The sequence below is a fragment of the Aegilops tauschii genome, chromosome 7 (genome assembly GCF_002575655.3).
Source record: "Aegilops tauschii subsp. strangulata cultivar AL8/78 chromosome 7, Aet v6.0, whole genome shotgun sequence".
NCBI lineage: Eukaryota > Viridiplantae > Streptophyta > Magnoliopsida > Poales > Poaceae > Aegilops > Aegilops tauschii.
Window position 1 is genome coordinate 516,128,070 of NC_053041.3, and position 13,987 is coordinate 516,142,056.

Consider the following 13,987-nt stretch of genomic DNA (forward strand, 5'->3'; position numbering starts at 1 on the left):
TGGAGCGTTTGGTTGCCCACGAAACTCTGACGAGACAAATCTGGGCTGCTTGGAGAAAGTGGCCCACACTAAACTCAAAGCAGTCGCGAGCCTAATCCACAAGGAACACTCACCGTCCATAGCCTGACCCTGGAGCGACTCTCAAATTGACGGTTCAAAGGGAGCCATGCTCCAGCCAGCGCAAAAAATGGCTTACGTTCCTAGGTGGTGACTTTGACGGTGTGAATGGTATGTACCCTTTGCACGGTATGTTCTCTTCGCCTTCCTTATCTTCTTCAGATAATCCATTTTAATCTATATAATGGTGTTTCGACTTGAGATAAGCTCTACACGAAAAAGACGTGCACTGATGTTGTGGTTCCATTCCTGTGATCAGTTACTAGTTTTATTGATTGTTGATCTTCAATTATGTTTATGTTTGAATTTTTTGGACGAATTTTATCAAATTCACCGCACAGGACCGGCCATTTAAAAGTTTGTTTGAGGAGTGGCTTCATCTCGCCATTTTGCACAATTTTCGTAGCTTAAGTTTTTTTGTTTCAACGGACATAAATTTATAGATCTATATCTCCCTTTTGTATTGTACTATAATGTGCCCATGTGTGCTTGCCATGTGAATGTGGTCATGCGTGCATATTTTGTGGCCACCGTTTCAGGAAGTTGTTCCTAGTGTGATGGTGTGATGTAACACTACAGGAATCAGCTATTTTGCCGTCTGCCACGGCGGACGGCAAAGACATGAACGGCGTACGGCAAAGACCTTTGCCGTCAGCCACGGACGGCAAAAGGCTCCGGCAAAGTAGGCTACGGTAAACAGCTACTTTGCCGTCTGCTTCCTGGCGGCTGGCTCTTTGCCGTCTGCCGCGGACGGCAAAGAGAGCGGACGGCAAAAATTGCGCTGTCAGTCCGTTAAGTGGCTAACGGCAGGCCTTTACCGTCCGCCGCTGACGGCAAACTTTCTAGTGCCTTTGCCGTCCGCCGCTGACGGCAATAACAGTTTGTTTGTTTTTTTTTCAAGACAAATTACCTAAACAACATAAAAAAAACTACTCGGCGTCGCTATCGAGGTCAATCACAGCCGGGCCGTTGCCGCCGTCATCGTCGCTGCTGGACCGGTTCGCGACGTCGTCCCAGTCCACCGGGACGTCGTCCGAATCCTCTTCCTCCTCCGCCATCGCCGCCATCGCCTCGGCCGCCTGGATTGCGGCCGCAATCTCGGAGGCTTCCTCGGCCTCCCGCGTCGCCGCCGCGGCGGCTTCTTCCGCTGACCGCGGTAGGGCCGCGAGCAGTCCGGGCGTGTCCTCCGGGTCGCCATCCTGTCGGAGCGCCGCCACCTCCGGCGGGATCACAGCCTCGGCCGGGGCTGGTGGGGCGGGGCCAGGAGGCGGGGCGCGCCCGTGCCCGCGCAAGCCGGAGGGCCCGGCTTCGCCTGTGATGTCGCCGACGGGGAGCCCACGGGCGGCGCGCTTGAAGGCGCCGATAACGTCGTTGAACCGCTTGCCCTTCCAAAACCGGCGGCGGTTCTTACGGTTGAACCGCCCACCGGGGTGCGCGCTCAGCTCAGCGTTCGTCGCCGGCGGGCCCTGCGTGGGGTAGCCGTCGGCGGAGATCCTCCACGGCCGCGGCACCTTCGCCGCCGGCGGCACGAACAGCCCGAACCGGAAGAGATCTTCCGTCTGCCCTTGTGTGAGGCTCGAAGGCCAGACGCCGCCCGGTGCCGCGCCGTCGGAGTCCGAGTCGCTGGACGCCATCCCGCGCAGATCGATGAAGAGAACGCGCGTGTGAAGAGGGAGAGGAGGGATGGACGGGCGGTGTGACCAAACTCGCCGCGCAGGGCGGGTTTTATAGCGCCGGGAATTAATGTGGCAGGGAGGCGACGGGACGCGGCAGCGGTGGCGTGCGGCAGGCGCGGTCTCCGACGACGCCGTGGCGGGGCGGAGCGGGGCATTAAACTGCGGCAGGGAGGCGACGGGCCGTGGCAGTGCTGCCGTGCGGCAGCGGCGCGGGCTCCGACGGCGCGGCGCGGTCTCCGACGGTGGCAGCGGCGCAAGATGGGACGAGGCGGCGCGCGGAAGACGAGATCCCATGCAGCTGCGTTGATCGCGGGCGAGTGGATAGACCGTGTGCGCAGTGGCCGGCCGGGTCGGTTGGACTACTAAATATCTACGCGTGGGCAGGCGGGTTGACCAGACGAAAAAACTAAACTAAAAGTAATCTAAACTAAAAAACAGAAAAAACAGAAAAAAAGGAGAAGAGGGGTGGGGCTCACCTGCGGCAGGGGTGGGGCGCTCGCCGATGGAGGGGCGCTCGCCGACGGAGGGGCGGCGGGGTGGCGCTGGCCGGGCGGAGGGGTGGGGGGCGACGGGGCGAAGGGGGCGACGGGGCGGCGCCAGGCGGCGGGTGGGGGGGCGACGGGTGGCGGGGCGACGGGGCGGCGGCGGTGGGGTGGGATGTGGTGGGATGGGATGTGGTGGCGGGGCGCGTCGGGGAGGAAAGAGAGGGGGAGAACAGAGAGTAACGGGCGGGGGGGGGGGGGGTACGGGCCGTTAGTTACTCTCCTTTTTGCCGTCCGCCTTTTTGCCTCTTTGCTGGGGCGTTAAGTTTTTTCCAAACGGGCGGGGGGTGGGGGCCACCTCTCTCTTTGCCGTCTGCCAGCGGATGGCAAAGAGCTCGCGGATGGCAAAGAGCTTCTTTGCCGTCTGCTTTTAGGCAGTTGAAGGCAAAGAGCTTCTTTGCGTCAGCTAGCAGACGACAAAGAGCTGGCAGATGGCAAATTAGCTGATTCCAGTAGTGTAAGTTTATCATATGGACAAGAGGTGAGAGTAACCGTCTGCGCATACGTAACCGAACAACCAAACGTTGCATTTTAGGAGCATAGAGATGCAACCAAACGTCATGCTTGCATTTTTGCTCCCATGCGAGGAGAGGCATTGTGGGCAATGAAACAATGTGTAAAACACAGGCCAATAATCCTACCCATTTCACAAAGTTGTTCCAAGTGTGGTGGTGTGAGGTAACTTCACCATGTGAACAAGAGGTAACCACCAGTGCACACTTAACTAAACAATCGTTCGTTGCTTATGGGGAGCACCAACATGCAATCAAACGCCATGCTTGAGTTTCTACTCCCATGCGAGGAGAGTCGATGCGTACAACCAAACAACATATAAAACATGGTCCACAACTCGTATCACCGCAAACAGGCTCTACCGGTCTGAGGAAGCCCGAAAAGACAAAAACGGTGCGAGCAACCAAACACGCCTAAGAACTCCAATGAGGGCGGGTCTTCGTCATACACACAACATAGTTCACAGGAGCATCCCAGCACGAACGGCGTCATTCGGTCGCGAGAGCCTCCCGACGCATATGACCGTTCACGCGCCAAGGTGTGCTAGGAGCGGATGTTTGCTTCCTATTAGAATTCTTACTGTTTTTAGTGTAAGCTATCAAACATTTCTCTAAAAAAATGTTATGGGTGGCGCGAAGACAGGGCTTCGCTATATGCCGCTTATAGTGACCCCGAAGGAGTACTCGCCTACGGAGCCCTCTAAATTGGTCGGCCCAACACGGGAGGAGCGCTCGTGTCCAGCGCCTGTTTTTATTTTATTTTATTTTCCTTTATTAGATTTACCTATATTTCAAAAAAATCTCATTAAATATAGAAAATGCTCATTACGTGTTCAAAAAAATGTTTATACAATGTGAAAAAAATGACATACTTCAAATAAAATGTCAATAGCATTAAAAAATGTACGTACCATTTTGAAAATGCTCATGTGTTTTGGAAAAAATGTTTATGAATTTTTTAAACATTTTTACACAGTATAAAATGTTCATGTAATTAAAAAACATATATCTACTACTTAAAAAATAATAGTCTTTTTTTTCTGTCAAGCAGAGTGCTTTATCCAATCATCCATCGTTTCCCTAAGTATCATTCCTTTGAAATCTTCCTTAATTGTCCCGTGTTTGATTCGCCAAATAAAATTATGTTTCTTTGATAAACCAATAAGTGATTACAAAATAAAATCCTAAAATACGGGTAGGTAAATCACAAGCAGGGTTTGGTAAATATTTATTTACACAATCACATTAATATGAGCTGGTAAATCACGGGTTAACATACCAGAATATTTATATCCCGTTGCAACACACGGTCTATTATCTAGTGATGTACCTAACATTTAAAAAGAGTGTTCATGTGTTTCAATCAAATGTGTCGCGACATTTAAAAAAATGTTTATACAATGTAGAAAAATGGTCATGGAGTATAAAAATAATGTTAAGTACAATTCAGAAATATGTGACATTTTAAAGAAATATTCACACGTGAAAAAAAATTGTGACATTAAAAAAAAGGTTTATACAATGTAAAAAAACAATCCCATAGTTTAAAATATCATACTATTAAAAAATCAACATGTATTTGGAAAATGTTTAACATGTGTTCAATTTTCTTAAAGTATTTGAAGAAAATGTACATCATGTTTTTGGAATATGGTCACTGTGTATCAAAAAACGGTTCACACGTATATTATGTACAATGTGCATTGAAAGAAACTAGACAAGTGTTGGAAAAGGGAAAAAAAAGGAAAGAAAAAAAGAAAATAAACAGCGAAGAAACGCATAAAAACCAAAATGCCGATGAAGAAATGAAGAAAAACGGAAAACCCGGTATAAAAAACACCAAAAAAAAAAAACTCCAACATTACCCTGAACGCAAGACGCTTCGTCCCGCCCGCGTTACCACCAGTCCACCACAGTGCCGGCTATGGCATGGAAAAAAATAATAATACCCCCGTCTCCGATTCGGTGAAGGGCTACTGGCCTGAGTTTGAGGATGTCAAACTCGCCGTCAGGAGCAAGGGGAACTGAATCAAACTCGCCGTCAGGAGCAAGGGACGACATGCCGAAGCGCCCGCTGCCGCTTCAGCCATGCGGGCACAACACCACCGCAAAGCGAGGGAACCACCGCGACCGCCGGCGGCAGCCGCGGCGCCGCCATGTGTATCTGGTGGTGGATGACTGTGAGAGAGGATACAGCGTCCGCAAGATAGACGTCGGCACCTTCAGCCCGCAGGCGGAGGCGGCGGGCCGGGAGCCGGAGCAGCTGCCCGAGCCTGCCGTGGCGCGGTTCGAGGGCCACCACGGCCGTCTGGCGTTCTTCGGCGCGCACGGCACCAAGATACTCGCCATGCCGGCCTACGGCGCCGCCGACTTCCCCGTCTACGACGTCGAGACGTCGGGGATCACCCTCTGCGCCCACCCCAACGGCCGCAAGATCTGCGGCCCGCCCTTGCTGGCATCCGTCGCCGGCGCGCTGTACATGATAGTCGAGTCCTCCCTGGCCGTCCTCGACGCCCAGCCGCCGCCCAACGGCGACGAGTGCAAGGCATGGGCCTGGACCTTCCTGCCGGCGCACCTCCCATCGTTCCAGTCGCCAGACGTCAAATCGTTGGCCGTGCACCCGGACGGGCGGACGCTCTTCGTCTCCGCCAGGCGGAGAACGTTCTCGCTGAACACCAGGAGCCTCGAGTGGACGTGCCGGGGCAACTGGGCCATGCCTTTCAGCGGCGAAGCATACTTTGATCGGGACCTGGATGCCTGGATGGGGCTCTGCATCCATGAGGGCGGCTTCGGCCATGTCTGCTCCTGCGACGCCGTGCCCGTCGTCGCCGCCGGTGCCCTCCAGACCATGCCGGCGTGGAAGCTGGGGAAGGACCGGCTGTTCCACGCAGACCGCGAGAGGCACCTAGGCGCCACGCTCCTCTTCATGGGGGACGACACACGACAGCTACTGCCTGCTCGAGTGTGTCTCGGCCGACGACCAGGACGAGGATGAGTACGCGGCCCACCGTGTGTACCATATCACTACGTTCGGTCTCAATTACGATAAAGATGGAGAGCTGAGAGCTACCAGGCGAAGGGCACACGCCTATGAGATGACAGACGCACATGAGATGAATGAACTATACAAGCGTCCAACTGCATTCTGGATGTAATTAATTAAGTTACTTGTAGGACTTAATTGTGCTGGAAATGGTATTATGATTTGTGCTGATATTTCAGATTTTCCTACAAAGTTTCATCTTTTGTAATGTGTTGTTCACTGAATATATCCTCCCATTTGCAAGCTCGGTCTGCAAAATGACCCTCTTAGCTAGCACATATAAAATGTTTATTTTTGTGTTTCTTAAGCCTCCTTTGTTCATAGGATAGGATATGACTAACTAAATCTCATGGCTGCATGCATCATTATGATGCAGAGGCCGGGGATACGCCTCCATTTTCAAAAAAAAAGACTAACTAAATCTCAATGAATATGACTGAAGAAATATTGAGCAACTGAAGAAATAGCAATGAATATGACTAACTAAATATCAATGAAAATGATTGAAAAATAATAAATAAATATGACTAAACAATTACACTGAATATGACTCAAGAGAAATTGATAAACTGAAGAACACTGGACAAAACTGAGTAAATATACTGGATATGACTGAGTACATGACTTAAACACAGCAGAAAAGAGGAACTACTGGAAGACAGAACAAACTTAAACTGAAAAAAGAAACTGTGAAGATGGAGTGAAGAAGAACAAATTTACGACTCATAATCTTTTCAAGTAGAGTAGCTGAGGAAATCTAACACGTAATTTGAAACACATTTCTTACATGTCATACAGACTTGAAGAAAGATTGCGAAGACATGGTTTTATTTACTTGAGGAATTAAAAAAAAATTAGGGGCCAAGAACTTACTCAATCATTTGGGGAACAAGAGCTTAAAGAGAAAACATGAAACAGAAAGGAGCATCTCAGAATATTATCCCCAATGCTTCCTTCACTGGTAAACCTTAGCTCAAAGTGCAAGGATGAATACAGAGGAAGCACATCACAAATGCTCTAAAAAGAATCAAAGCGTATACCACAAAGAGATCATAATGCTAGTGTGTTAGTAAGATTGCACAACACAAGCAGAGGTCAAAGACTGTTTAACAACCATGACTGAGATCACACCAATGGTCTTCTGACATGACAGGTTGCAATTTTGGGGATAATGGCTTCTGACTGCTATTGGGGATGGTACACACATATAATCTTCGACCAGGAAAACAATGAATACCGATGCATTCTTTTGTAAGTATGTGCAACTACAGGTCTTAACTCTTCAACTCTGTGATTGCTGCTTGTCGAGTTGAGTTTGATGGTTCTCAAGTTCTGGCCTGCCATCTATGATCTCAGAAACTTGTTTGATCCAGGTGAGATTCTGAGATCACTATTCTGGATGCAGTTGCAAACTTTAGAGAGGAATGCCTGTGAGCTTCAGGTTAATCCCTCTAATGCCTACGCTTCCAAGATCCTACTCGGCGCTTCTCGTGTGCCCACTGCCCGGCATTTCTTGTGAACATTTGGTTAGTGGTATTTATCTGTAAAGCTGTGCTGACAAAAAAAATTTAAGTTATCTGTTGATTTTATGCTTATGGAGCCATAATTTGTTTGTAGATTTAGGTATTCAAGGGAACCTTTTTTTTTTTTTGAGAAAAAAGCCTTGTGTCTTGATGCATTGATAGGAGAAGTTTGTGTGAGAAAGTTGTTGTGAAACCAGACTAGCTACTTGTGGTTGGCCATTGCATTAATAAACAGTGAGATTGGGCTAACCTACGGGATGAACAATTGTAATATATCATGTTATTTCTCCCTGTTTCGAAGTGTTAGCTTTACAGTACATGTTCTCTTCAACATCGCCACATTCTGTTGTAAGTTCGCATATGGCTGCTAGTCATATCTGGGTCGTGATGGTCATATCTATTGCACCTTTTCTACAATGTGTGTGCCATCCATATGTAAAATCATGGATGGACATTATGCAAAGTTCAGACAGGAAGTATACACATGAGCTATTGGCAACAATGATGCAGGTATGCATCAGGATTCAGGATTTCAGAAAACATGCTTTTCGGCGCCTGCGACAAATAAATTCTGCATTGTGAGGTGTAAACTTTTTCTAGACCGAGCACACATATGTGTTCTTCTCCTGAAAAGTAGCTATCATTTGAGGAATAGTTCAAGCACAGAAGTAATCTTCCTCGATCAAGAATAAAATTTGTTATTAGGAGGGAACATACAACAGATGGAAACATAGAAAGAGATCTAGTGGCAGATGCTTGCATGCATCATACTGATCTGATCCAATGTTTTTACATGAAACAAAACCCTTGCATTAATTGATCAATTGTGATCATAATGCACAGTAACTAGTGGCCAAATTAAGAATCTCACTCGCGCTACTGGAAAACATGCCGGTGAAATACTCCTACACACTTGCAAACTAGATTACACACTTTGCTTCCTCTATTTTTCTCAGCTAATTAATAAGAGTACCAATGCCGACTCTGCTTCCTCTGCTTTGCTTCCTCTGATGTAAGACTACCAAGCAGCAAGCCTGCACTACACTGCTGATGATTTCTTCTTCCCTTTGCTTCCATCACTTGAGCATCGCTTGAGCAACGCCTCCATGCATGTCCCGTTGATGAGCCATCGCAATGAGTTGAGCCTGATAACGCCATGCTTCCTGCCTTGCTCGGAGCAGCTCCTCGGGGGACTTGGTCACGTCGGAGGGATCGATCCACGGGTCGTTGAACTGCACGGTGTCCACCATCTGCTCCACCTTCCGCCGGGCCTCCGCCCGGCTGCGCTCGATGTCACGCCGACGGCCGGCCTCTTCTCCTTGGGCGGCAGCACGAGCCATGGCGAGGCGGGCGTTCTGGATCAGTTCGCGCATGCTCGGTTGCGTCGCGGTCTCCGGCGAGCTGGCCACGGGGTTCTTGGTCGCCGTCGGGCTTCTCGGATCCTCGCCGCTGCTGGTGGTGCCGGGACACGGAAGGCTGCTGCTGTTGATCTTGGCGGCGACCGCGGCATGGAGGAGCTGGCCCCCGGAGCAGGCACCGTGTAGGCGCTTCGCCAGTGGCTGCCCGTCGCGCACGGGCATGGGCCGCTTCGGCCTCTTGGCATCAGCGGCGGGGTTCGCCATCAGGGCAGGGTTTACGCGCACGCGGGAGGAGCAGGGGTGGAGGTCGGCGGCGGCGCTGCGTCCCGGGAGCAGAGACGGCGGGAGCGCCGTGGTGCCACCCATGGTCACGGCAGAGACGGCAGAGCAACGATCAACCGATCCGGCGTCGGGAGAGAGAAGAAGATGGGTCGAGGGAGGCTGATCGGAGGCGATGTCAGATTGATCGGGAATTGGGGAACGGGGCCAGCAAAAAAACAAGGACGCGGGAGACAGAGATGTGGCGGCAAGCAATTTGAATCCGAGTCGGCCGAGGCGACATAGCCAAAACGCGCACTAAATGGATCCAAGGCTGATCGGAGGCATCTTTCCAACTAGTCTCTAGACCTCCCTCGTACGATCTCGCTAGAAAAGATCACAGGAGCAACCCACGTTCCCTCGCAGCCTTCCTCAACGCGATTTAAAAAAAACGATCACGACCCACTCCCGTCCCACGTCCCCTCTCGCAGTCTCCCCCACCTCTCGCTCCCGATCCCTCCTCTCGATCTCGTGAGAAAAATCACCGCCGCCGCCACCGCCCCCACACTCCGCCGCCGCCGCCCCCACACTCGTATGCCCCGATGAACTGCCCATCTCCATTGTCGTCTGACGCCCGTCTCGGTCGCCGTCGTGCATGCCGCCCTTGTACGATCTGCTCGCCTCCGCCACCGCAACAGCCTGGGCCGATCCCCTTATTGAGCCCATCTGATGGCGACGCCAACCCATCTTTTGGTGCTGCATGCGGCGACAATGGCGAACGAGAAGAAATCAACGTATGCCACCACCATCGCCGGCTTGCAGGGACCATTGACCGCAGGTTCGAGATGATGCACGACGAGGCGGCGAGGGCCACAATGGTCAACATCACTTCAATCATCAGGGAGCAAGCTGATGGCATCAAAAGTAAGTAACGATCATTGGCTCGTACCTTACGTGATTGCTCGATCTCCTGCTTGTTCACATGATTGCTCTCTTGCTTGTTCCCTGTAGAATCGCATTAACTATTGGTGGTGACTGTGACTGTGCGGTGCACGCATCAGTGGCGCATCCAAATCCACTCCACTAATAAATTGTCCTCTCCATTATAAGATTCGGTAAATTTTGGCGGTGGTCACTGGTATGCCGGGAAGCTTTCAGTTTGGATCTTGTTGGCTTTCAGTTTGGATCTTGTTGGCGATTCTCCATGTAGCCTTGTTGGTTCTGAATCCAAAGTGCATAGTAATCCTGAAGAGTTTGACTCTTTGAATCAGAGGAAACCAAGGTTAGCATTAATCCCCACAATAACTTGGCCTGCATGCAGTAATATTTTGGGAGTGGAGAAACAGAGCAAAAATTCCACATACATACACTTGACATCTTCAAAGGGAGATTTTCAATGATCAATTGGAGGGCTTCTAAACATTTTTACTTATGCGTAATTTTATCATGTCAGGAGCCTGCTCTGTTAATCCACTCAAAACCTTTTGCATAACAGAGCCAGAGAACGATGCCAGTTATCTCTACCATGTTGTTTGTCATTGCGATTTGATTTTTCTTTCTTCTGTAGCAACACACTGTACTTATACATGTAGAAGAACAACATTAGTGATGAAAGCTCTTGGTTTCCCAGGCACACTCGGATATGTATTGGTATAGGTGAAATCTATGATGGTGAAAAAGATTAACTGCATCGAATACAAAGTTCCCTAACATAGCGTATGTGCATAAGGATGCCTTTATCTGATGGTGAACTACACCTCTTCCAAAAAACACTCCACCCAAAACGAAGCCCTGGACTATCTTGTTTCTGTCGTAGGTGATGTTTTTATTCCCTGTTCTGATGGAAACATGGCTAATGTTTTTGAAGGACACCACATGCATGTCTATTTATGACCTTCCTAATATGAATATCGTTTCTTCTTGCCACCATGGATATGCATTAGTATGACATGGTTAGCTGGGCCGAACGTGAGAAGAAAATATAAATATTTGCATACACACAGGGTTGTAGTGTATAGCTCTCATGTGAATGCAGACATTTGTTTTGACGAATCGTGACTATCGTGAGCAAGAATGAACCCAGCAAAATAATTTATTTATTTTTGTTTGTTCCTTACGATCCAATCAATGGACCGGGTTCCACTATCAGCAAAATAATTACTGAAGGTTAACTGAAAAGTGTATATCTTGCAACTGTATGTTAATGGGCTTCCACATGGGTTCATCATTCCGAACCAACATCAACTGTTGGGACTCTGGCATATATTTCTCATCAATATGGTCGCAAGGTATAATCCATTCTCTTTCTGCTTTAAACTGTCTCATGCATACTCTGCCATATGTTGCCTAATTATTTCATTTTGCTAGGCCATAAAAGCTTTACTTGCTTTCTGAATCTTACATCCACCTTTTGTTGGCATGATTTGTGCATAGTCTTTAGGCGCAACTGTTTAAATATTTTATGTTTTATTTGCTGAAGCACTACTAATTTGTCTTTGGATGGCAATAGATGATGTGTGGATGTGGGGCCTTCCTTTATGCGATGTTGGTTGGTACCTACACTTTTGATCCATAAGATCACAAGAATTTTGAAATGAAAACTGACAAGTCAGGTAAGTTGCCAGCCGTTCAACTTTGCAATTCCACAAGTTAATACTGAACTCATATTGCACAGATTATTAGGTGTTCAGTGTTCAATTCCAGACTGTGCATGCATATCTAGAGTCCTGAGTCGTTATCTCAAGGATCTTCTTTGCCAACACGGGCTATGATCTCGACATAGACAATGGCGGAGAGATAATATATGCTCTGTATCTTGTAAATGTATGTGCAGCAGTAGCTGCAGCCTTCCACCTTATGAACAAGTTCTGTCAATGGTCAGGAGGGGCGAGCCCATCAAAGATTATGTTCAAGGCTACAACTTGAATCTGAATCTCTATTGCTATGTAAATATGTGGTTCGTGCCAAGAAAATTCAGTTAGTTGTGTGATTCTATTTTTGGTGTTCCTTTCTGTTAAAAGTTAAAACCGTAAGTCAAATATGTTTCTTACCAAAGTCAATTGCATGAACATTGAACATGTCAAAACTGAACAGTGTATCGAGCACCCATCCTGTATTACAGGATGGAAACATATATACATCATTTGTACATGGCGAGCGTGGAGTGATGCCAGTCTGCCAGCCAGTCCAGATTCTGAGCGGGGCAAGCGGGTGTGCGAGTGGTAAGCATCGGACTATCCCCATTATATTCTGAGCGATCCATAGGAAAGTAATTATCTTATATGTGATTCTTTTTTCAAATTAAATTAAATTGCAGTTGTCTTAAGTCCAGTATAAAAACCCATTAGGTTGTAACTACCATTACTGATCGATGCAAGAGTTTTAGCTTCTTGTCAGATTTGTGTAGCTCTTGTGTCGGGAAGAAGAGGATGGCTGTTTTGTTGGTAGTTATGTTTTTTCTAACACTGAAAAATAAAAAAGAGTTAATGATCTCCGAGGAGCGCACCAGTGCCATTAATGCTTAGTGTTAACAAAACTTTGTGTCATGGTTGAGAAAATCCATGTTATTTTCTTGTAATTGACAATGTTTGATTGTACATTTAGTTGGGTTGATATGTATTTGATAGAGAAACAATATGGTTGAGTATTCTGTGAGTAGCTCACTGGTTTTGCATTCACTGCCAATGGATGGGTACAAACTTTTGGATCAAGGTGTGTAAGACATCAATTATCTATGTTGACGTGAGCCACCCCAACCCCACGGCAGTGTTCTGGTCCAAGAGCCAAGTGCGGTATGAGCTTGACGAGAGCTTCGAGGTGGGCATGGTACACTGCTGATGGCTGCCAGAGGAGGTTGTGCAGCAGTTGTGGTCGGGGCGGACACCATCATCATATGCGCATGGTTGGTGTATTCTTCCTTGGACTGTGAGGTTTGTATTGGCAACTTTAAGGGAAAATACGCTTTCGAACATGGTGGTAATTACACCTGGTTACGTATCTTATTTTTAAAAATTTCAGAAAAAGTCAAAACATTCCAAAACTTTTCCTAACAAACTTTCTGGCGTACAAAAATGTTCTGCAACAAAACATTCCCTAAAAAATCCTGACAAAATTGATATATATTCTCTGACAAATAGAGTGAACAGTACAGTGTATATAGCGACAAATTCATTTTTTTATGCCCACAACAACATGAAAGTCATTTCTTCATGAAAGTTTTTATACGAGCGCAACAATAAATCTACTTTGTTCACAAAAAGTTTCAGATTTTTTTTTCCGAAACGGAGGCAAAAGCTTTGCCTCATCTCATTAATAAAGAAGAAGAGAGTTGCCCGGTTAATAAACGGAAAACCGGGCAAAAACCGTCACAAACCGCTGAGCGGCACACTCATAATCACACACCCACCTCACATAGAGAGTCTCGTCAACATCACACACCGGTGTCATCGTCATCACTTCTCCCCAACAGGCGTCATCACCCTCCCTAATCTCCGAGCAAGCGACTCCGACTTCTCCGAAGACAAATGTAGACCCAACCCACATCGTAGAGGCTATGTGAAACACAAGAAGCCCCGCGCCAAACTCAGCCACCCGCGCCAAGGACAGCACAACTCCGACTCTGAAAGATAGCTCCGAAGGAGAACTAGGCAAGGTTGGCGCCGCGGAAGACCACCGAACAGACCACCTGTTGCCTGTCATCGTCGCCACACGGGCCCCGCCGCCACAGCTCCGACTTCACCGCAACAAAACAACCCGAGGTAATCTGCCCACGAACACGCCGAAGAAGAGCCGACTATCGCAACCATTGTCGCGGCTCCGACATCGCACACACCCATCATCGTTGCCGCAGAAGCCTCGACGCCAACTCCACCAACTTCCATCGGTCCCGCTGGATGATGCCTAGCTCCAAAGACGAAGCCCTCGAGAGGGGATACGATGCTAGAGCACCGTCATCGTCC

General features: G+C 48.3%; 1 non-coding gene across 1 annotated transcript; it reads right to left on the reverse strand.

Moving 5' to 3' along the window:
* Window positions 1-6,812: 6,812 nt before the first annotated feature.
* Window positions 6,813-6,909, reverse strand: LOC120970168 (small nucleolar RNA snoR26). The gene has a single exon (XR_005764907.1). It is a non-coding gene; the product is annotated as a small nucleolar RNA snoR26 (small nucleolar RNA).
* Window positions 6,910-13,987: the final 7,078 nt, after the last annotated feature.